Source organism: Lepidochelys kempii, chromosome 14, assembly GCF_965140265.1.
Source record: "Lepidochelys kempii isolate rLepKem1 chromosome 14, rLepKem1.hap2, whole genome shotgun sequence".
Classification (NCBI taxonomy): domain Eukaryota; kingdom Metazoa; phylum Chordata; order Testudines; family Cheloniidae; genus Lepidochelys; species Lepidochelys kempii.
Window position 1 is genome coordinate 20644131 of NC_133269.1, and position 23935 is coordinate 20668065.

Below are 23935 nucleotides of genomic sequence, written 5' to 3' on the forward strand. Positions count from 1 at the left end.
GTTTGGTGGCATGCTGCAGCTATTAAAAAGTTGTTTATGAATGTTGAATTGTACACACACACGTATGCGCACACACACACATTTGCTATTGGAGAGTTGTTCAGCTGGGTTACACACTGTGGCTTGTTATTGTTGGAGTGCTCATGAGTCTGAATTGCCCAAGCTAGTTTGTTATTGTAGGGTTGTTCTTGAGTACCAGATAGCACAAAATGTTTTGTTATTTAAGGGTTGTTCATGGGACAGGGTGTCTGGGAATTAGTTATTTTGGTTTTGCTTTATTTTACTTAGAGAAAAGGATACGAAAAAAAATTATGTGGATTTTGCAAAGAGAAAAACATTGCACTTAGATCATTTCTGGTGGACTTCATCCTTGACAGTGCCCACCTACAATAGTTCCAAATTACTTATTATTTGAGAGACATTATTTCAAGGGGTTGACAGGACCCCGTCAAGTCAACTTTGGTCTCCAAATTATATTTTGTGTAGTTTTTTTAAAAAATACAACCAAAAACACCCTTCCCCCCAAATACTTCTACAAAACTGAAGACTAATAGCAAATTCCCTTTTAAAAAATTCCAGTGAAAACAGCTTTTAAAAAATCAAATATATGCTCCCTGCTCTGTTTCCCTTCAGATTTTGCAGGTTGCACTGTGCATAAGGACCCGAAAGTGAAATGGACTTGAAACAGACTTGAAATTGACATTAACAATAGGAAAGTCAACAAAGGAAAAGCAGGTTGAGCCAGAAAATTTAGATCTGGAGGTGGGTCTAGATTTTGAAAAAAAACATGCTCCACGTTTAGGATTGGGATTAGATCAAGGATTCTAGGTTGAGCCTGAACTGAAACATAAATCATGATGAATTAATGAGATTTCAAAGATTCACTATTAATATTCTAAGGTGTAACTAGTGACAGAGCTAAGGAATATTTACTGCGGCTCCATCCTGACAGTGTCCCCAGAAATTCATAATCCCCTGCCTTCCTCCTTAGCCACATTTACAAAATTTTGGGTGAACTCTGATGCACAGTGACTACTTCAAGATTTCTCCTCTGTCTCGTTTCAAATGTCCTCTTTTTAAGAAGAGAAGCCACTGACCCTTTGACTCCACCAGTGATATCACAGGCTAAAGTCAGGAAATGGCCTTATCCAAATGGATTTTAATTCATGTCAAGGTTTGGGGTTAAATGAAGAGCGTCTTCCATCGGATGTCATACTTTCTGCTCCAGTGCGGTGTCCGGAAGCAAAGAGATTGATACGAAAGGCTGGTTGTTATATCAATAAGAAGGTCTTTGCTGAGGGAATGAGGGTGGGGAACCCCTCCCTTTAGTTATAAGATTTAACGGCTTCACTGCTGATGGGCAGGATGGGCGTGCCCCTTCTGTGCTATTGCACCTCGCATTTATGCTTTAGGCTGCCATGTGCTTCCTGTGCCACTGAACGTTCCCTGCATGCCAGGTGGGCAAAATACGGGCAATTCTGACAGCCCCGTCTCTCTGCAGCCACCTGCTGGCCTTGGGAATGAGCAGCCGCTGAAGAGCACAGACCCAGAAGCGACCTACTTGCAAGTGCGTGGTGGCTGCTGCCATGGTGCCTTCACAGAGTGTGCAGGCATAATGGCTTCCAGCACCTGCTGTATCCATCTGGTGCCCTCTCTTCCCTGTGCCCTCCCGGGTACCTGGCAGGCAGTATCTCAACGTCCTTGGCTGCCCCATGAGGGGATGGCAACAGCCAACTTCGGTAAGATCCAGATAGTGAGCTACCTGGAGGTCAAGCACAGCAATGGTGAGGGAGAGGCTGAGTAGCCACAGCTTCTGGCCCCGGCTCTGCCTCTTCCTCTGTATGGGGTGGGAGACTGCGCATAGGGCCAGGATAGGGGCCAGGCCTGCAATGTTGCCAGCCTCAGGGATTTTGGAGTTACTTTACACATGTGATTGGCGAAAACTGGAGCCTTGAGGTTGGCAACACCACTGCTGCTTAAAGCCTGGCTCTTTGTGTCAATGTCCTCTCACTCTGGGGTGTCGGAAGTGAGGGAATCCCTCTGACGGAAGAAGGAATAAGGAAAAGAAGAGAGATCCCTAAAGTGATGAACAAGTGGAGAAAATGGTGAATCAGAGAGGAGACCTGTGAATGCTGCAGCAGGAAGGAGGCGCAGCAATGGAGTCCATAGTGCAAGTGGCTCTGCTAGAGAAGTTTGATTCCGGCAATTCAGGCAGCTGGCCGTGCTGGATCTTCTTTCAACACTGAACACACAGCAGGGAAAGCACGCATAGCAGGCACTCTGTCTAGAGCCCCAGTTAAGCAGCCACCGACAGGAAGGCTTTAAAGAAAGATGTCAAAGTCTTAATTGGCCTTGTTCTGGCAGCAATTCCAGCATCTGCCAACCAACTTCAGCAAATTAGAGATGTACAACTAAAAGACGAGACTTGCCAGAAACTTACTGAACTCTGCCAAAGAGGGTGTGGTCGAAGGAGTCAACTTCCAACACCACTACTACCACACTGGCGGGACCCAAATCAGCATCACATGGCTGATAGATGGTGCATTCTTATCCCTATGGTACTTCTGAAAGAGATGCTCTCCAAAATCCATGCGGGACACCAATGCAGGGTACAAGCACAACCATCCCTGTGGGGTGGCCCAGTCTGAGTAGGCAAATTCAGATTTTAGTCGAGGGCTGCAGTTATGTAACAATGGAAAAAACAAAACATAAAACATTCACCAGAACCATTCCTCTCTACAGAAATGGCTGACAATCTTGGCAGCAGGTAGCCACAGATTTGTTTTTCTGGAAAGGACACACATAAATTATGGTAGTCGATTACTTCTGCATGTATATCAACTTGAGTATACTTCCACAGACATCATCAGCACAGGTCGTTCAGAAACTGAAGTCAGTATTTGCAAGACATGGAGTTCCTGATGTCCTTGTATCAGACAACGGGCCTCAATTTACCTCTAAAAGATTGTATTTGCCCAGGACTTTGATTTTGAACATTGTAGTTCATGTTTCCCCCTGAGCAGTGGGGAGGTGGAGAGAGCAGTGCAGACTTTAAAAAGACTTTTACAAAATCAGTGGACCTGTATAAAGCACTCCTGGCATATCAAACAACGCCGCTGGCATTTGGACTATCTCCAGCAGAACTTCTGATGAGAAGATGACTAAGGATGCCTTTACCTGTGGCACCAATACAGTTTCAACCTAAGTGGCCCAACTTGAAAGAACTTAGAAAACAGGAAGCTGAAATAACAATTTGGCAGGAACGTAACTTCAGTGTTGGGCACAGAACGAAAGCACTACCCAAACTGAGACCAGGGAACAGAGTTTGGCTCTAAAGATCCCAGATGTTTGGAACTGTTCGGAACCAGGCAGAAACTCCCAGGCCCTAAGTTGTGGAGTCTCCAAGAGGACTTCTCCAGACTCCAGAAGAATTGGGTTCATCTTCAGTATTTCCCAACACAACAAGAGAGGATCTGAGACCTGCAGATACTCTGTCAGGAAGTTAGACTCCTCCACAGGGAACTTCACATGCAAACTCCAAAGAAGTGAGAACACGCTCTGGAGCACGGATCAGACCCCCTCAGAGACTTGATTTTACAAATACTGCTCAGGACTGTTTAAATGGAATTGACACGGAGACACAGAAGCGTAATCAGTTTTAAGGAATTTGAAAGAACTGTTGATAGGTACATTGTTTTATCCTTTGTTTTACTCTTTTATTATAAAGAAAGAGAGATGCAGAGTGGTTATAGAGTTCCTGTTATCCGAGAGGATCAGGAGGTGTTGTATCAGGGAGCTTGACAATTGTGGAAACTTCCTGGTGAGAGAGTTCTCTAGGTGATGCTTTTCAAGCCTGGGTATTTGTGCGTATGTCCTCACCCTGTGAAGAGGGTTAGCTCCATATCTGATCTCAGGGTATTGGGAGCATTTGGGCCTTGGTTACACTGGCCTTTTTCTCAAAGCCTCTCCCCCCTTGCTCAACTAGTACAACTCCACCAGTGTACCTCCAGCAGCTTTAGAAACGGTGGGAGCTTCAGTATAAACAGGCTGCTGGTGTTATAGAGGGAGGTTCTCAAAGGAATGAATGGGAGCATGGGGCCCGACTCCCAGTGACCTTCAGCGAGAGTTGGGTGCCCAAGTCCCATTTGACCTTTGAACATCTCTCCCTGACCACCAAGTAGCAGCAGAATCCAGCTCTAAATAGGAGGGTAATGCCCAATTGTGTGATTACAATTTTTCCAGACTTAAAAGGTGACCTGATTAGTTTAATTCATTATTTACTTCCAAATATAGAATTTTTCTCTCTCCTAATCTTAAACTTTATTTAAATGCCTAGTTCTGCCCTTCATTTTTCTAGCATAGATTTGTTCTTCCTTCTGCGATTTTTCTCTGCTTTCCCTGCAGTTTCAGCTTCTCACCAGTAGCCCCAACAGAGGCCAAAGGTAGGTGAGGCATTTGATCAAAGGTGAATGATACCTTGCAGATCCATGTGCTACATTTGATTTTATCACATAATTCTACAATGTATCACATGACTGTCACTACCATGTAGATGGTATCTCTCTCCCTTCTGTCATGTGTCTGTGGCAAGGGACCTGTAACTAACTGAAGCATTTAGCAGAGCTCCCCTGTAACTCTAAGTAGAGACATGTTTGAAGTGAGCTGACAAATATGAAGCCTGTATAACCTTGGTTAATTGAAAATTACCATCCTATCTCTTACAGTGCTCTTCTGCTTTAGGGCTGCCTTGTGCCACCTTTGCTCCCTCCGAGTCAGTGGTAACTTCACTGCATGTAGTAGGAAGGATGGGCTTGTAGTTAAGGCACTGGATTTGACTCCTGGAAATCTGGGTTAAATTGCTGCCACAGACTTCCTCTGTGGCTCCTGGGACTTTAACATTGGCCTCAGTTCCTCATATGTAAAATAGGGATAATAATTCTCCCTGTTTTTCTCTTGTTGATTTAAATTTTCTCTTACTACTTGTATGTACAGAGCCTGGCACAATGGGGCCCTGAGCCTGGTTAGGTCAGTACACTAATGCAAAGAAATGATCATGGCAGTAAGGGTGGCAAAATTCTTCCCTTAAAGATGGAGGTGCTTTGGCCACAGAAGCTTTTATTGCCTCTGCTCTGTGCTTTACTTGTTCTGTGGTCAGAAGATTTCAGTTCCCAGGGCTGTTAGCCTTGTATCTTGCACGCCCATGGAGTTCAGCATAGTTTGTCTCTACTATGTGATATCAAGTATTTAACTGACTTGGAATCATTAAATTCTTCCATATGCTTATATATCTGCTTAGATCTTAAGCTCTTTGGGGGGCAAGGCTATCTTTTGGTTAGATGTATGTACAGCACCAAGCACAGTGAGGACCTAATCCCTGATTGGGACATCTACTGCAATGCAAATAAGAAACAATGCTAACAAAATTAATGATGATACTGGGTGAAGTGTTATGGAGTGTCTTTTGTCAGATGGGCATGGGTAATGTGACAAAGTACCCAGGACAGTAACACCAGCCACGCCAGCTAAAAAATGAAGAGGTACCAGGCAACCTCTGCCCCAAACATCAATACAATGATTCTTCTTACAGCTCAGTAACAGAAAGGATTTCCCAAGGGCTAGAGAACTGGGTTCAAGTCCATGCTGTGCCACAAACTTCCTGGGTGACCTCATGCTAATCGTATAGCCTGTGTATGCCTCAGCTCCCCCTCTGTACAATAGGGATAACGGCACTGCCGTACCTCACATTGGGTATTGTAAGGATAAATAGATAATATAGATACAATATATATCTATAATAGATATATAATATATATATTAGTATTATTATTAATTACGATAACTAATATAATAATAACATTGTAGTTATAATGATAATAATATAATAATTATTAATATATCTGTAATATCTAGATAATAGATGTATAATAGATCATATAAATAGATCAGTGGCCCCTTGAGTTTTCCTTTCCTTGAGGAGTGCTGAAACCCCTTGCGATTTACCATCCTGTGATGAGCAAATAGAGCATGTTGCCTTGAGGCAGCAAGGACATTCTAACTTGTAATAACAACATCCCTTAGCTGTATCCCTGAGAATATATCTCTGAGATGTATATGTTGTCTGATGGACGCAGAATTTCCAATAGAATAAGAACATCTTTCTTCCCTGCAGAGTCTTCCACAAACCTTTGGAAGGCCCCCTCCCTCAAAAAGAGTTTAGAAAATTCCCCCCAGTTATTTTTCTTCTGGAATTCTGGGTTCCAGTCAGGACCAGAAGCACAATAACCATCAAAATCTGCAAACAGCATCAGAAAAGATGCTCTTGTGTTATTTCTGATTTGCCCAGAAGCAGGAAATTCCAGAAATCTCCTATGAAAGCCTTTTCCCATGAGATTTTCAGCCTGTTTTGGCAGCCGCGTGGGGTTTGGATCAACTTTTTATTTAAAAATAATTACACTTCTAGCCTTTGCTCTAGCAATAATGTAACTCAGTGCACAGCTGTCCTGTTAATCCAGCCTCGGAGGAAACTCTCTACAGCTAGTGTTGGGAAGTCTATAATGAGAGGAGACCGCATGGTGTAGTGTATAGGGTAATGGCCTGGAGTCTAAAGAGCTGTTGTGTGACCTTGGCCAAGTCACTTGAACTCTCTGTGCTTGTTTCCCCCTCTTGCCCATTTAGATTGAAAGCTACTGTGGGAAGGGACTATCTCTTCTTATGTGTTTGTACTGTGTGATGGAGCCCTGATCTCAGAGGGGAACTCTAGGTCCTACTCTGACATAAATAATAATAATGACAAACCAATGTACTTATGGTGGCTCCAGAAAAACAAACCATGTGTGTTGACCAGTGATAATAAATGCCTTGAGAACAAACCAATGTGTGTAGCCTAGGGCTTATGAGTAATCCTACAGTAACAGTCCAGTGCGTGAGCACAACATTAAGAAAAAGGGCAGAATGAGAAAACATTAAAAAAAATTACAAACTCTACTTTATTGGATGCATCCAATGAAGTGAGCTGTAGCTCACGAAAGCTTATGGGCAAATAAATTTGTTAGTCTCTAAGGTGCCACAAGTCCTCCTTTTCTTTTTATGGATACAGACTAACACGGCTGCTACTCTGAAACTCTACTTTGATTCTGTCCTTTTAATTAACATGTGGCTTTTAGTCCTCTTCAAATCTCCTTTCAAGTGTTAACAGTTATTGTGAGTGAAAATGATCGTAGTCTCAAAATTTGTCCACAATTTTTGTGCCCACCCGCCTTGACAGCATCCCTTTAAAATTTAAAACCCACTCCCTGTACTAGCTTTTATCTCTGTGGGGCCTCACTGGCAGAGGTGGTTCACATGCTTAGCATTTAGCAACAAAAGCCTCAAACTGAAAGCATGACTCAAGCAGTAATTTCCAGCAATTCTAATAGCAACTGTACTGTATTTTTCCAATTTACAGTAACCTCCTTTCTCTAATCAAAGGGTTGTTTCCACTCAGAACATTGCTCACTGATGTGATCCCTGCCCTCTGAAAATCATTTCCTTATTTAAGAAAAGGGGATTGAATCAAACCACATGTATTAGATCCAAACCCAAGAGTTTTAAGCATCCCAGATACAAGCTATTGCAGGCAGAGTCGCTTCTAAATGAAACCAACTCAGCATGGCTTCTGGATCAACTAGAGTTCTACTTATCCATCCATCTCTCAATTCATCCCCACACAGTCTCCTCTATTCACCGATCTATTAATCCCTATACACAGCTATTGATCTATCTTAGGTTTTCTATAACTCTCAAAACTATAGTGGCAAGGGCTGGGATTTTCAAAGGAGCCTGCCAATTCAGTGGGGTTTGGGCTCCTAAATGTTTAAACACTTTAGTTTCCCTTTTGGCTTGTATCAAAAGGCTGCAGTAAATTTGGCTACAAGATAGATTATGTCTGTGCTAATGTCTAGGCATCAACTGCTAGACACATCCCAATCTTTGTCAGTCAGGCCAATCATCTTTACTGCCTAGGGACAGAATACGGGCTGTTTCTTCATAAAAATCTATATTGAAGCAGGGACGAATTTGGGCTTGTAAATACATGGGTGTATCTATGTGAGAGTGCTGTGGGTGTGGGCATTACACAATGGATGTGTGCAAGTGGGGGAATGTGGTGTATACATTGTGCGGTTTATGGGAAAGAAGGGGGAGGATATTTTTCTTGTTTTAACATTTTAACTTTTCCCCTGGAAGAATCCTGGGGAATGTTGGCACCTGCACTAATAATCATATTCGTTTCAATTCATTCGATAACTTGCTGAAGTAAGATAAGGATTTGGCCCATGCCAGTGTAAATCCAGTGCATGTGAGAGGAGAATCAGGCCCTGAATCTCTACTAAATCCATTACAAATTAGCTCGATCCTAAACGATGTCAATAGGCATAGCTCCACTGGAGTCAATGGAGCGACACTGATTTACGCCACCTGAATGTCTGACCCTGTGTTTTCAGTCTGTTGCTAAAATTTGGAAGAGTTAAAGGCTATCTGACCGATGGAATTACTTTAGCGTACTGTAGATTAATTGAGTTACTCTGGTGTTTAAAGCAAAAAGTGCCTTTTTTGTTGTGATACAGGCTAATTGTATCTAAATACTTTGTCCACTAATAAAGGACTCCTATTACAGTGGCATTAGCGAAGATCTGTCCACAAGGCCATACATGTTTTCCTAAACATAGAAGGAAATTGTTTTAAGTAGAGCTGTAGCAAACAGGTCTATTCAACTGGCTGGCACAGCTGGGAGTATCTTGGCTTTGGGGTTGCTACTAACTAGTTTTAGACGTGCCACGAGGCTAACTGAAGGAAATTGTGTGTTTAAGGTATATTCTCCTGGGATTTATTAGTCAGTGGGGGAAAATATGTTCCCAGATGATCTAGGGCTGTTGACGCTTTTGCTGAAATCTCTGAATTATCAGCACAATGACAAGTAGCCACATATGAAATGGATGAGACATGATCGGAGTCCTCTATGTATTACAGGGATTTGGTATAATGCTGCTTATTTTAAGGGCATTATGCAAATCTGGTGCTTATTCAAATCTTGACACGCTCATCTGGAGCAGGTGCATTAGAAACTCAGTTTCCACTGAGGTTAATATGTCAAATGTTGACTGCTGGTTTCATCTCCAGGGACGCATCGCTTGCATGAGTTACAGTCCACCTTCTGGCCGTTTTCCCGCCAGCTCTTGGGACGTTTTTGAGCCACGCTTCCAATTGTTAAGTGCGCACAGAGGGACGTGGATGCAGCTTTTCCCAGCGTGAAAGCAGCTAGAGGGGAACCTTTCCCAGGGTTGCAACAGTGGGAGACTTCAGGAGGGCACAAGCATAGCCTAAGTGCTGTTAGCTCAGCCAGAGGAAAGCTCACCTTGTGTAGAGCATCGGTCTGACACACCAGAAGGGCACAGTTTGGAGTTGCAACTGCAGGGTGCACAAGGCTCATATCGTGCAAGACTGGTTAACAGGCCTCAGACAACAGTTAATTCTGCTCTAGAGTATAGCCACCAATTGGCAGGAGGGAGACATTTTTATGATGATCTGGTTGGCCATTCACCTGGCCGCTCTGTATCCCCCACTCCCTGTGCACTTGTTACGCAGACAAAACTTCCATTGCCTTCTATTGGATCTGCTAGTGTGTTAACAAGACAACGTTGGTGAATGTTAGTCTCCCCTTTCCCATTGGAACCTGTCTTCAATTCCAAACACCCATTTAATCTGATCATGTCTCTGCCTTCTTATTATTTGTGAGCATTTATGTAAATAGCTTCTCCCGTGTAGGCATTTTTCAGGAACAGCTGTTCTTGTACCAATACCCATATTCACGCACAAACAAGGCTACTTATGCATGACCCAAGAGCATCAATGTTCTGCTATTATCCCATTAAAAATGCTTCTGTTTCCCAATAAGGGAGTAAAAATGATACCATGTGACTTTGGTACCAGCCACACACCATGGATGACAAGTAACAAACAGCTGAAATGAACAATCCATAGCATGAAAACTGCCCATTCCAGCTCTTGCATGAGTAGCTCTGAACAGTGAAATCCGTGATCAGTTCACAAATGCAGAAGACTAAATTCACTATGAACATTATCTGCAGTTAATCATTTGACTAAGTCTATGTAGTATATTGCGTAATGACAACAAGGTTTATTTTGCCCAGTTTCCCCGGTGTTCGTGAGAAGAAGGAGAGAAACCGATTTAATTCAACTGTTCTCCAAACAGCCCGCTTAACAAAATGTACCTTCAGATATTTTTAACAGCTAGGTTGGGCTGGTTGCAAATTTCCCATTCCAACTGTTTTTCGGCAGAAAATCCTGGGTTTTTGAGTAAATGAAGGCTTTCCCCTTACTAACGATATCCATTTTGCTTCAGAGGCTGGTGAGACTTATCCGTCAACATATTAATACTATCTACTCTGCTACTGGCTCTCCACACCTGCAACTGTGCTCAGATGTTCAGATTCCCTTTATCTTAGACCCATAGAATCACAGAAGTGTAGGACTGGAAGGATCTCGAGAGGTCACCTAGTCCAGTCCCCTGTACTCACATCAGGACTAAGTAATAACTAGACAAATACCAGTCGGGAATTGTATAATCTGTTCTTAGTAGCCTCCAGTGACAGAGATTCCCTAGGCAACTTGTTCCAGTCCTTAACTGCCTTGACAGTTAGGAAGTTTTTCCTAATGTCCAATCTAAACCACCCTCGCTGCGATTTAAGCCCATTGCTTGTCCTATCCTCAGAGGTTAATAAAAACAGTTTTCTCCCTCCGCCTTGTAACAACCTTTCAACATTCCACATCAATTGCATTAGAACTTTGTGATGTTCCCTGGCACATGAGGCTTCAGTGGGTCTGCATTCTTTTACATGATGTACCTGGAATGGTTAGGAATTTAGCAATGCCGTTAAACTAATCCACAACTAGATTCCATTTGTATTAGAAATGCCCTGGAGATCACCGGTATTGCTTCCTTAGCCTCGGATTGATATCTTCCTCTAGGTGTTCTTGTTAGAATGGGGTAGGAAATAATTTTCCTCTTTCATAAAAAAAAAAAAAAAAAAAAAAGGTTTTCCAAAAATATCCTTTTCCACACTGGGATGAAACAGAGACCTTTTGAAATTTTCCATGAAACACAAAGAGAGAGAGTGAGAGCAAGAGTACTTCTCACCCCTACCTCCACAGATAGAATGGTTTGGGCATTCCCTTGCTATGTGGGAAACTCATGTTCAAGCCCCCTGAATCAGGCAGTGCAGGAACTTGAATGCAAGTCTTCCAGATGAGAGCCGTAACCATTGGGGGTGCAGGTTGGTGTGTGTGTGTCTTCCTTTCTGGTGTTGACCAGAATCCTGGATCTTCCTGCTGCAAGTTTGTCAAAACAGAGACATTTCCATGAAAATTTCAGTTTTAACAAATAGGTATTTTCCAATGAAAACATTATTTGTGGAAAATTCCTGACCAGATCTACCCCCTAATACTTCACAGCCAGCTGAGCAGAGAACTTGTTATTTTATTTTGGCAGTGAGTTCCATAGAATATGATATTCTGCAGAAGTCTTGAACAGCTGCTTAAGATTCATTCACTTCTCCATGCAGGAGGCAAGGAGGAAAGGCTGCAGAACCATGGAGACTGCAGTTACTTTGCTACCATCTCTGTGACATGAAGGTGTGCCCCACACCATACTGTAGAGACATTTCCCAAAGCAGCATCTTCTCAGGAAGCATTAGATCCTAGTATGCTAACAAAAGTCATTCTGGAAGTGACATGGGCTAGCTTAAACTGTACGTGAGGGGTACAAAGCATAGTATATGTGATCACCATGTCCTGCGGGAGGCAGAATGTTTATTATCTAGCTTGCTTATTTCATTTTCACGCCTTTAGGCAGCAAAGCACTTCAGCATGTGCTTAATTTTAGCCTTTGAGTAGTCTTCTAGTGACTTTGAATGGACTCACTCATGTTTAAAATTAAGCCCACATTTAAGTGCTTTGCTGAATCAGCATCTGCCATGGGCGTTGGCTCCACACCTCACCTGAAAGGGTTAAGGTAGCTTGGAAGGGGCTAATTAACCTAGTACCTGGGGGAGAATAAGGCTGGATAGACAAACCCTAATGAAAGGTGGAGCTCAGCTGAGCAAATGCAGGCTGGGCTGGTACAAAGCTAGGAAACGAAGAACAGAAGGAGTTGTAGGGGAAGCAGACTGCAGTCGCTCCCTGGGAGTTGGGACTGTGAGTTGGACCCTGTGGTGGGCCAGAATACTGAGAAAGAGAAGGGAAGTAGAAAGGAACGCAGGGAAATAGCAACAGTGTCTGGGAGTAAGCAAACCATGGCTGCTGGATAGAGAGTTCCTGTGCTGGAATCCAGAGTAGTGGGTTTCAGCATAGGAAAAGTGGCATAGTTTTGATTTAAAGGATGGTCTGGAAAGGCAACCAGACAGTCAATTCAAGGAGACTTTGATACCCCCAGAAGGGGAAAAAACATCAGGTGACCTGGCTGGAGGGCCAATCACAAAGCAGTAGTGCGCTGAGTCCCAGACAGTGAGAGGGGCCGTGGCGAGAGCAAATGACGGAAGGTAGCATCCCCTGAGCAGCCAGGCGGAGGAACCGTGGTGGTGAGTGAACCCTGTTACAGGATCTTATTTTTTCTCTAAGGGCTTGTTTACATGCATGAACTTTGATTTGTGTGCATTAAAATGACTTATGTACACTGAATGCAATTCTTAAAGAATACTAACTTGCCAGTTAATTCATCATCTATAATCCACTTTTGAAAATGTATTAAGTTCACTGTGTATTGTTAGTGTGGACTAATGCTTGTGTGCACACACAGCTCATTTGCACTAGTCTGGCAATCCTCCGACTGCTATCCCATGCTGCTTTGCACAATGCCAGGACTGACCTCTCTATTTACCCATGTGCCTTCCACTGCTCTGGGGTCATTTCACAACAGCCTTTCAACTGACTATATTCTAAAACTAACCCAATTCAACAGTCCTTATAGAACCACCAATATGCCAATAGACAGCCCCTCAATAAATAATGCAATAATAAAACAGCAACTACAGCTGCTCCAAATCAAGTGAGTTTTATCCCGGTCTGTCTCCCCAAGAATGCCCAGGGATAAAAGACGAGTATTGCAGCATGCTGAGAAGGTTAACAAAGCTAAGCTCTGGAGGATCAAGTTGGATGGAAATTCTAAAGCTGAGGATTCTCTCCACAGAACGCCTTGCAGGGAGCCCCCTTTGGCAGGTTACACCATAGAGTTAAAAAATATAAGATAATTCAGAAAAGACAACAGTGTTACAGTTAGATGTGGGAACCTTAATTCTTCTGGCCAACCTACTAACTGGTAGTAGGTTATCTGCTAGCTAATAGTAAATCATAATGTCCTTGTACTAATAGATTCCCCTCTGACATACTAGCTAATAGTAAAGCATACCATTATAATGCTCATAGACTCCCCCCCCACCCCCGCCCCTAGTATATTGTAGTTCTGGCCAATCTACTAGCCACTATCAACTCCCCTTTTTTTTGCTTTATGGAAATGAGATGGACTTGATTAGAGAGAGGACATGGTTCTATGAAATACTCTTAACCCCCCAAACATTGCAGCATTGTGTTGTTGACACACTTTCAGCTGCTCGTTTTGGAGGTACTTACTTTTCTAAATCTAAACTAGACCCTAGCGCACAAAGCCCTTCAGACCCACTGCATTCCCAGCTGTTATCAGCCACTAAACCACCGTGGTGCAGGTCCTAGTCCTGCCAGATCCATCACCTCTAACAGTGAGTGCAGCTGAGTCAACAAACTAAGATGGAAGGGAAAATTGACTAAGAGAGACTTTGAAAAAATCCAAACAAAGCAGCCGGCAAGATGGGCTGCTATCTGGTATGTGTGTTATTTTTCCAAACGGGCGAGCCAAAGTGTGAAATCCCCCTACATTCCCCGAGCACGAGCCTATTAGAGGAAGCGCTTTAGAGAAACGCAGTTAAGACGGTGCGGTTCACCATTGTTCCACCTCAAAGAATAATTCTTATTAGAGGAAGTGAGCTCTGGTGAGCCGAGAGAATATCACACTGTGCAATATGGGGGAAGGGAGGCGAATAGTTTTTAAGCAGACCATATGGCGTGCTGGTGCATTTTGTTACATCATATAGGAAGATTGATGGGCCCGGAATACTCTGGGTAGGTTCCAAGCAAACCAGAGACCTGCTTGCCTCCTGTCTCCTAATAAAGGCTTTTGCTGTGTGAGAATGGCTATTCCTCCCTCTCTTTCTCTCCTAATGAATCACTCCTTTGTAGTCTTATGTGGCTCTTGTACTTAATGTGAACCAAGAGGCTAGTGCAGGAAGAAGGAGGAATGCACTCTCTTTCCATCTGACATGGATATACAGAGCCTGATCCAAAGTCCAGAGAAGCCAAAAGGGGCCTTCCCATTAATTTCAATGGCTTTTGGATTAGGCCTAGACCTTGCCAGGGGAAGGCAACATGTCCTTTTTTCCACTGCACCAAAAACCTAGCACCTTCCCCCACAGTTCTCTACTTGGTTCTGGGCTGGGGTAAACTGGCACTGGTGTCAGTGAAGCTATGCTGATGTACACCCGCCAAGGCTCAGACCTTTGGTCTTTGGAACAGACAGACATCTTTGGTTATAATTGGCCGTGTCTGGATTTTTTTTTCACCAGAGGATGTTATAAAATCTCTGAAGTTGAAAAGAGGTTCAAGAACCCTGCAATAGCAGATGTGGGGTAAAATGCCCCCTGCATAGGTCTCATCCTGATCTCTAATAGTTAGAGATTGGCTTATACCCAGAAGTGCAAGGTTTAATAGCCCTTCCAAATTTTTTGTTGTCATATGACACCTACTACTATGAAAAAATCACTAGGAATTTACAGTGTGACCAGATAGTCTTAGTAGCCATATAAATGTCCAATCCCTTTTAGAGTCTTGCTAAATTCTTAGCTTCAGCCAATTCCTGTGGCATTGAGTTCCATGGTCTAATCCCTGGTAGTATAAAAAACATTTCCTTGTATTCTTTTGAATTTCCCACCCTTTAATTATGTTGAATGTCACCTGAGAATTGATTGGAAGGGGAAGGTAACAGTTCCATTTGATAGAGTGCATACATCCTTTGATAAATACATCATTTTATGACTGTTCACTTTGTTCTTTCTCTCCCTGGAAGTTTTGTAAATTTGTCCCAGAAGCATCTTGTTAGGAGGCCTTGGCATGATACATCATGGGAGAGGCAGTCCAGCCAGGGAGCCTGGCTTAGAAAGGAGAATGGGGAGATGAGGCACTGAACTACAGCTCCCATGAGGCACCAGGGCAGTATTTACAAATTAAAGTATTTTAGCCAAAAACCTAAATATTTCAGTTTCTGGATTTATTTATTTTACCCAAAAAAATCAATTTTTTCCCACTTAAAGCAGACACTTTTTGTAAAAAATTGAGTTTAGTCAACCCCCCCACCCCCAACAATTATTTTTCATGGAAAAAAACATTTTTGATGGAAATTTTTCAACCAGCTCTAATAGCAATGTTGGTGCAGAAGAGCATTGGCAGCAAAACTCCATGGGAAAACTGGCACAGTGCCTCTCCCTCCTATTCCTGGCTTGTGTGACCGAGTCCCTCACTTGCATGGACATTAAAATCAGTTTGAGAGTGAGAAACGAGGTAGCTTCATATTCAATATGATTCAGTATCTAATAAGCAGTATAGCCAGCAGCAAGGCATAAAATGTTATGTAAGGCTTAGGAGAATGACATTTCTTGCCCCGGCATTCTATGGTTAAGATGATACAGTTACTGAACTTGTATCTAATGCTGATTTTTGAAGCGGCATTCATCACAAGCCTTTCCATCCTTGAGGTTTTAAAGAACTCCACAAAACCGGGACTTCCTGGTTGACTTTTCAGCCTAATGAACCTCCCCCCCCCCCCAAGCTTTTCCTATGAGTTAAAAGTTAAGAGGTCAATTTCATATCCAGAATTTATTTACCCAAGAGAGCTGGGTGATTTCATAGATCATAAAAACAAAACTTCAAAAGTCATATTTTATTTCACAGCGGAGGTCTTTGCAGTGAGGTAAGGTCAGGTCAGGAATTCCAGGCCTGGGGGAGAGACATCAGTCCTTAAAGAACTGATTTGAGGTCTGCATTGGAACACTGCAGTGTTTCTGAATTCTCCCCATGTGGCAGCAGAAACAGTAATAGCAGAGTCTGAAAAACTAGCAGTCTGAAACCGTGGACAGAGAGCCTTTCTGGCATAAGGTGCAGCCACAGGGAAAAGCCAAAGCTGAGGCTGGAAGCAAGATGTAGGTTTCATTCTAGGAACCCCCTGAATTGTACCTGTGGGGAGGGAGGAATTCTCCCCTCTCCTGCAGCCCTCTGGCAGGAGCTAAGTACCCCTGGGAGGTCTCCTATGCTAGATCAGCCTAGATCACACAGGTGCTACAGGAAGCAGAGAAGTGATGGGACAGTAGCACATACCTGCCAAGTTTGGAGAGTTATAGGGACGCTGCATGGAAAAAGAATGGACTAGAGTTGCCCCCTGGAGGGATTCAGTGGGCAAATGGTGACTCTTTTGCTAAAAAAATATAGGGCCTGTCAGTGGGGAGAGTGGACAGGTTTAATATGGGGGACGAGCCCCAAAGGACTGTGCTAAGCTGTGCTATGATAGTTCAGTACCCCAAAAGGCATATTGGCCAAATCCTGCTTTCTGAGTTGATGTCAATGTGATGTCCAGGTGTCAATGAGTGCAGCGTTTGCATTAGGATAAATTCAGTGTGGCTCAAGAAATGGGAGGTGCAACTCTGCTGGAGTCATCACTTGTTCCTATTGTGAGAGCACTGGGGGTGTTGCTCACTCAGTGCAATAGCAGGCTTTGGTAAACCACAAGCATCTGGGTCCTGGAGCAAATGTTTGCGGAGTGTCTGGATTGATGTTTATATTCATGTTGGCTCCAGTTAGCTGGCAGTCAGTGATAATGAATGATACCAGGAGCACTTTACAAGTTTCTTCATGTAAGCGGGGGAATAATCCCACTATTGTGGGGAACTTTCCTGGCTTCTGCACTACCCCGGTGAAGTGGGTTAGCAAAAGGATCTGAGTCCTCACTCCCACTTCCTTTACCCAGTGTCCTCCCTGCCCTTGAGGACTCCCCTTCCACTCTTCTGGCTAGCAGAGTCCTCGTAACCCCAACAAGGCTGGGCCCAGAATTCCTGGGGGGCTCGACGCCCAACTCTGCTGTGGTCACCTAGGACGGGGGCTAGGGTGTCCCCACTCTGGGATACTCTCTCTGCACTCTGACCATTACATACAAGTTAAAGCAAATGCAAGTTATTTAATCAACAATTAATTTTAAAAAGAATAAGGAAAAATGGGAAAGGTTAAAGGAAACACATCAACCAGGTCCGTGGCAGGGAACATCACAAACAGTGTCTCTGGAATGTCTGGGCAGTTCACAGTCTCTTCCTGGTAAGTCCTAGGCCTTCTTCTCAGGCCCTGGCTGGCTGCAGGGATGCTGTGAGTTGGACACTTGCTCTGGTGGTGGCCACACGCTCTCAGGCTCTAAGTGGTAGGACCCTTCTTCCCAGTGTCGCGCCCGCCCTGTCAGGGTTACGATCCAAGCCTGGCCTGCAGAGCCTTTTGGCTGAGGCATCTCCCTGTGCTGGGCCCGCTGCCCAGGATCCCCCTCGGTCTTCCCAGCTGCTCACTGCACCCAGCTCCGGACTGCTCCAGCCCCAGTTGCATCACTCTGTCTCAGCACTGCTGCTGCTCTGCCTCCAGCTCCCTGGGCTGCTTCTTTGGCCCCTTTCCCTCTGGTTGCTACAGCTCTGCTCCCAGGACAGGGTCTGCTCTTTCTGGGCTGCTTTTCTGGTCCCTCTGGATCTGGCCCAGCTCTGCTCCCCAGTTTAGCTTGGGCCCCTGCTTTCTCCTTAGCTCGGCCCCACTCTGTCTGACCCAGGCAAATCCAGCTCACACGGAGGACGGGACCTCCCTGGCCTCCTGACTCTCTGATTAGCCTCCCCGCCCTGTCATTCAGGCTGACCTGGAGCATTGGCCTCTCCCCATTGTTCCTGGGGACTATCAGTCTCGGAGTCCTAGTTTCCCATGGACCCTTCCCCTTTTAGTACTGGGAGCTAGCCAACCAAAACACCCCCACTGAATGTTAATAAGGGGGCAAAAGCCCCCTTACATTCAGTTATAGATCTGGTTTTTCCTCTCGTACAGCCACCCCTGCTATTCCTGTCCTGGGGCCTAACACAGCTCTTCTACCATACATCAGTCCTGACCTATTGTAGCTCCCGCTGGTGCAGCCCTGAACTTAGCACAGCTCTACCAAGGAACCTCAGTTCTAACCTGCAAAAGCCTCTCCTATTGCATTCCTAATGCATCTCTCTCATTACCAATAAAGCAGATTGAACCATGTAAAGGAGCTCTCAACAGGGGGCTGTGGGGCTGCACTGCTTACCCAAGCCAGGAAGAGGAGAGGGAACTCTATCTTTGCTCTCTAGCAGGGGAGGGGAGCTGTACTGCATGGTTCCCCTCCCCTCCATTAACCCCTGCTCATTATTTGCAGGGCCCTTCCTCTTCTAGCGCTAGGTTGCTGTTGAGCTGTGCAGTGCATTTGTGACACTTGTATATGGGGCTAGGATGAGCTCGCCAAACTCAGTGTTGATTGTCACCTAAGATTCCTCACCTCTTGTCTCTTACGACCAGAATAAGTGTTTCGAGACTTGTGATTTACTCTTCTACTCCTGCTTATGTAGCCAGGTCACCATCCAGAGAAGAAACCCTTCCCCAAGTCTTGCAGCTGAGCTCGATTGCATTGCTCCTCTGCATTTTCCCTTTGGTATATATCTGCTCTTGAAAACTAAGGTGCTGTCTGCCTTAAACTAAAATATCTTATTTATACCTGGGCCACATGCAACAGCAACTCGGGGTGTCCTTAGGGTTGAGGTCTCCACACTAACTAGGAAAAACCAGTCCATGGGCTTTGCAGAGTCCTTTCAGCTCCATGTGGGTTCCTTGGGCAGATTGGTGAAGGCTAGATGAAGATGAACCTAAAAAAGGAATGATTGTTCCAACTGGGTTCTTTAAACAAAGGAAGTGGAAGGTAATGGTTAATTAACTTAGCAGCCAGCACTGCTGCTGTCCCATGAAAATAATTATAATGAACCCCTGCAGCATTGGCTTTGGCCTAGTATTGAGAAGAAACTCATTGTAAATGAGAAGGCAAATGAGAAGAAAATCACACTGTGAGAAAAAGCTGCAAAAAGAACAGGTAGTGGTGGCTGGTGTATATCACTGGAAGTCCAAAGGCCTCGTTATCCGTTGCCCTGCACCATGTGCTGTGATTTACACCAGTCAAAACAAGAGCTAAGTGAGTGTAAACTGCTTCCATTCTGTCTGGGACTGTTCCTACAGTTATTTTGCACAGGTGTAATTGATAGAGCTGGCTGGGGAAAAGGGGGGGGGGGGCAGAATTGTAATGGAATCTCTTGCATTCTTAAAACTTTTGAAAAATTTGCCCCTCTGTATCAGAAAACAGGTGTGTGTGTGGGGGGGGAGAATTGTGAAAATGTTATGAACACTTTACTTTATTCAGTTTATGAAATTTCATTGAAAAGTTGACATTTGAAAAATGTCCCAGCAGCTCTCATAACCGAGTACACAATTGGGCAAGAAGGAGGAGAGATTCAGGCTCCAGGTGCAGGGCAGGTGAGTCAGGTTCCGGTTCTCTACTTCTGCATTCACATCGATCAAGTGGGTGTAAAACAGGACACGTTCAGGATGGTAGCATTTCACACCCACCTTACACAGATGTGAGTGGCTGAGCAAGGTACACAAACAGTGGAGAATCAGAGCCCTGAGTTTGTGCTCAGACTAATACATAAATGACAAATGCTAGTTCACAATAGTAAGTGGAGCTGGTCAGGAATTTTTCAGTGAAGCATTTTTTTTGGTCAGAAACTGCTGATTCCATAAAACTGTTTGTGGGAAAGGGTCGGTTTCCAAATAGTTCCCATTTCCAATTTCAACAACTTTCGGGGGGGAGGGGGAGTTTAGAAATTGTCCCATTTCCAAATTTTCAAAATGAAGAAATTCCATTTTTTGTTTCACATTTTCAGTGTTAATTAAATAAAAGGGTAAAAAGGCAGTGCAGACAAGCCCTTCAGGTCTCTTTGTCTTGCATTCATCACAAGAGTGAAATGTAGTGCTGTTTTTAGAGTTGCAGTGGAAACAGCATCACACACCTCATCTTAAATATCCCAAGTCCACACTCCCTTTAAAGCATCTGATCCTGAAAAGCGGATGGTATATTTTGTTCTTCACATTTGCCAAAAAATGTTCTCCAAAGCCAAGCCAAGGTTTATGTGCCAAGTTTCAGCATGAAGGGAACTTTTATCGCCATTTATAAACCCTGAAAATATGGTTTTTATAAAGCAAGTGCCAACATAACCTTAAATATGGCCTGGCAAATGTAAGGTTTCAGTAACGGTCTTACCTGATTTCCAATGCACATCTAATGAGAAGTTCCCAAACAGGGAAAGGAAAACAACTAAGAATTTACAGTGTAAAGCCAGCCTGGTAATTGTATTAACAGTCTCTTATAAGCAGAATCAGGCTCCCAGCTGTAGCTGAAACCTATAAAAAGCACACCATTAATTTTATTAAGAGAAGTAGCCATTTTAGTCGTCTGAAAGCTCTGGAGTCTGTAAAGATAAGGTGATGGACTTTTCTCACAGCTGAAATAGCTACATCTGGAAAACAGGTCTACCATTATACATTGAATCTTCAGGAAGCCCACCAGAAATGTATTCCAGCTAAATATATTAACCACAACTGCAGCCCTTGGCCATAAACCTACCTGTATTAGCATATGCACTTGGCGTGGGAAGGACTGCATAGTTCCTCATCGGTATGAAAATTTTCCCCAGGTTCATCAGAAAGATCAAAACGATGGTCACTTTGTGGGTTGGGTCAGTGCAGGTAAATCTCTACATTGCATTCACATTGCCAATGAAGAGTTTAAAAAAAAACAAAACACAACAACCTCCAATACCTCCCAATGTAACTTAGTTATTATCCAGCCTTGAGTTTTGGTTTTCCTGGCTGGCTAAGTGGTCATATATTTCATAAGCCCTGCTAATTTGCTGTTAAATTTGCTATTTATATGATCCTAGACTATTTGTTAGGCTTTATTGAATAGAATATATAATATAAATTTTTTTACTAGGAGCAAGTTCTTTAAAGGAGATGGTTTTTCACACCATCAAGGCCATTTTCTCAACTTATTGACAGCTTTATGAGCACTGCTGGAACAGGACCAGCTCACTTTCTTCCACAGCACTCCAGCTTTCCCTAGAACGAAAAAGCAGTTTTTAAATTAGGGCCTGGGAGCCTTCATTTCACTCCAGCATTCCCCAGGTACAAAGCAACACACTGGCCTTTCTATAGTTAATCACTTTTCCAGACTTCAGCCCACTAAAATTAGGTGGGCTCTTAGGTCAAATGTTTATTGGCCCACGGCCATCTTAGGAGTTTTATTTACGTCTACACATCTGTATTCGGCATGCATCTGCATTCTGGTTTTGCTCTGGAATTAACCAGGGTTGTTTAGAGTATTTTTAAAAAAAACAAACAAGCTTATCCTTTTTATACAGAAAGGTCCTTTTTTCAACCTAATTCCTGTATTTAAAAAATAAAGTGGAAATCTTCTATTTATTCCCCTTCCCCCAGTTTATAGACGTATCTTTATTATTACTTTGTACTGGGGTAGCTCATATTCTCAGCAGCCCCCAGCTCACTTTCAAATCTGTTTATGGGAGTTTTAAAGTTTTGAATTTTTGTGGTTACATTTAAACTCCTCCTTGTCGTTATGGCATAGGAAGCCAATTCCTTCCTCTTTAAAGGGACGGTGGCTGCTTTATTCCTTTTAACATAAAAAGCAAAGGTATTCCAGTGGTGTCATGGGTTTGGCTGTCGTTCTGCATGGTGGAGTTGCCTTGTCTTTTTCTTTTGCTCTTTTAATTGTACTTTGCTAGTGAACTAAAACTGGGATTTTTAGAGCCTTGGGGAGTTAGGTGCTCATATCCCACTAAAATCCTGCAGGAGTTGTGTGAAAAGCGCTGCATACAAGTTGCCTGCCCACAGGCCAGATACACAGTCCACGCTCCCACACACCTTGATGGAGTGCTGACCTGGAGGGGCAGCCTCTGAGAGTGAGAGGGAAGATCAGTCTCCATAGACCATTCTGATCTTGGCCTTTCTGCTGATGCTGCCAATGAAGGGGCCAGTTACAGTGGGTGGGGCTCGTCATGCAGATGATTTTCATGGGGATGTAGAAATTACCAGACTGGAGCAGACCTGGAGCCCGTCTACTCCTGTTTCTAACAATGGCCGGAGTCAGCTGCTTGAGAGCAGGGAACAAGAAAGAAGATACAAGGAGGATGTGGGATAATCTACCCCCAAAGGAATCTTTTCCTAATCCCTCATGGGTAGATATTGGGGGTAAGCCCTGGAGCATGAGGTTTTAGCTACCTTCCGAAACCCTTCTTTTACAGCATTTATATTATAATTTTGGAATTGGACTGAGACCTGCCAGAGTGATGGACAGTCTGAGAACTTGCACAGAACTCATTTCACAGGGAGGTCACTGCACAGTGATCGGATAGTAAGGCACTCTGATGACTGCTGTGGACCTGGGCGGGCCACCCTTAACCCAGTCACCTTGCTTGTGGAAAAGCCTAGATGTGAATGCCAGTTCAGTGCTTTAACCACAAGCTCATCCATGGTCCAGGAGCATCTTTGCCTTTGCCTCTTTCCTCTGCCAGTCTCCACAAATGGGCTGACAGTCCCTTCTGGTGTGCTGTAGGCATGATGGAAAATGGTTCTGAGAAAGGAGGAGAGGTGAGCGGGGGTACAAAAGAAAAGGTGCCCGTAGAGGGAATTGGAAGGAAGGAGGGTGTACGGGCATTTTAGTTGCATTGATTATTTACCAAAATAATTCAAGTGTTCACCATTGCAATCTTTTCAGATCTCTGGCTGTGCAATTCATTTGCTTAAAAGTTGCTGATGACATTCTCCACCCACCCAGATAATGAGCAGACCCCCTTTATAGTGTGTCTGGGCCATGAAGTGATCACTCCTTCTCATCTGTTTGATGCATACAACTTGAGTGTGATGGACACAGTTCGGTAATTGAAGCAAGCTGTCAGTGACCCCAAATTATTTGTTTTAGGGATTAGAGCAAAAGTCCCACTATCTTCCAGTAGGTGGCAAGCATATTTTTTCTTTCTTTGGTGCTTTATACCTGGTATGCTAGAGTCAAATGAGCAAGCCATTAGCTGCACTCCAGCCTCCCCAGGGAAATGCACTCTGTTGCTTTATTTTTGTTTGAAATCAATAGCATAGTACAATGGAGTTTTGATAGCCACGCTTTCAGTTCCCTTGTTGCTGACAATGTCTGTCTGTCTCTCTTTTCCCACCACTACAGGACCAGACCCGTTGCTCTTCATTGAGCCTCTGGCTACCTCTTTTGTTTTGTTTTTTTGCTGCTGAACAAACCCCCATCATTCCCTCTCTTCAGCCTTTAGCATTTCGAGGATGCCTTGGAATGGACTATACTGAAAACCTCCATAGCTCCTTCCTGTCACAGGGCAACTGCGCCTTTAAGAGGGAGCGGGGTCCAGTGGACCTGTGGCTGGCCAGCTCCCTCTCAATGGGGCTTAAGAGAAGGCATCTGGGCTATAAAGGAGAGCTGCCTGGGAACAGATTGAAGGGGGCAGGAAGAGGGTTGCCCGAGAACAGATGAGGAGTTGGGAAGGGGCAGGCAGAGAGCGCAGGTGTGAGGCTCTCCCTGGGAGAGAACACTGGTTAGAGTGGAAGACTGGTGCCTAGGAGATCTCCC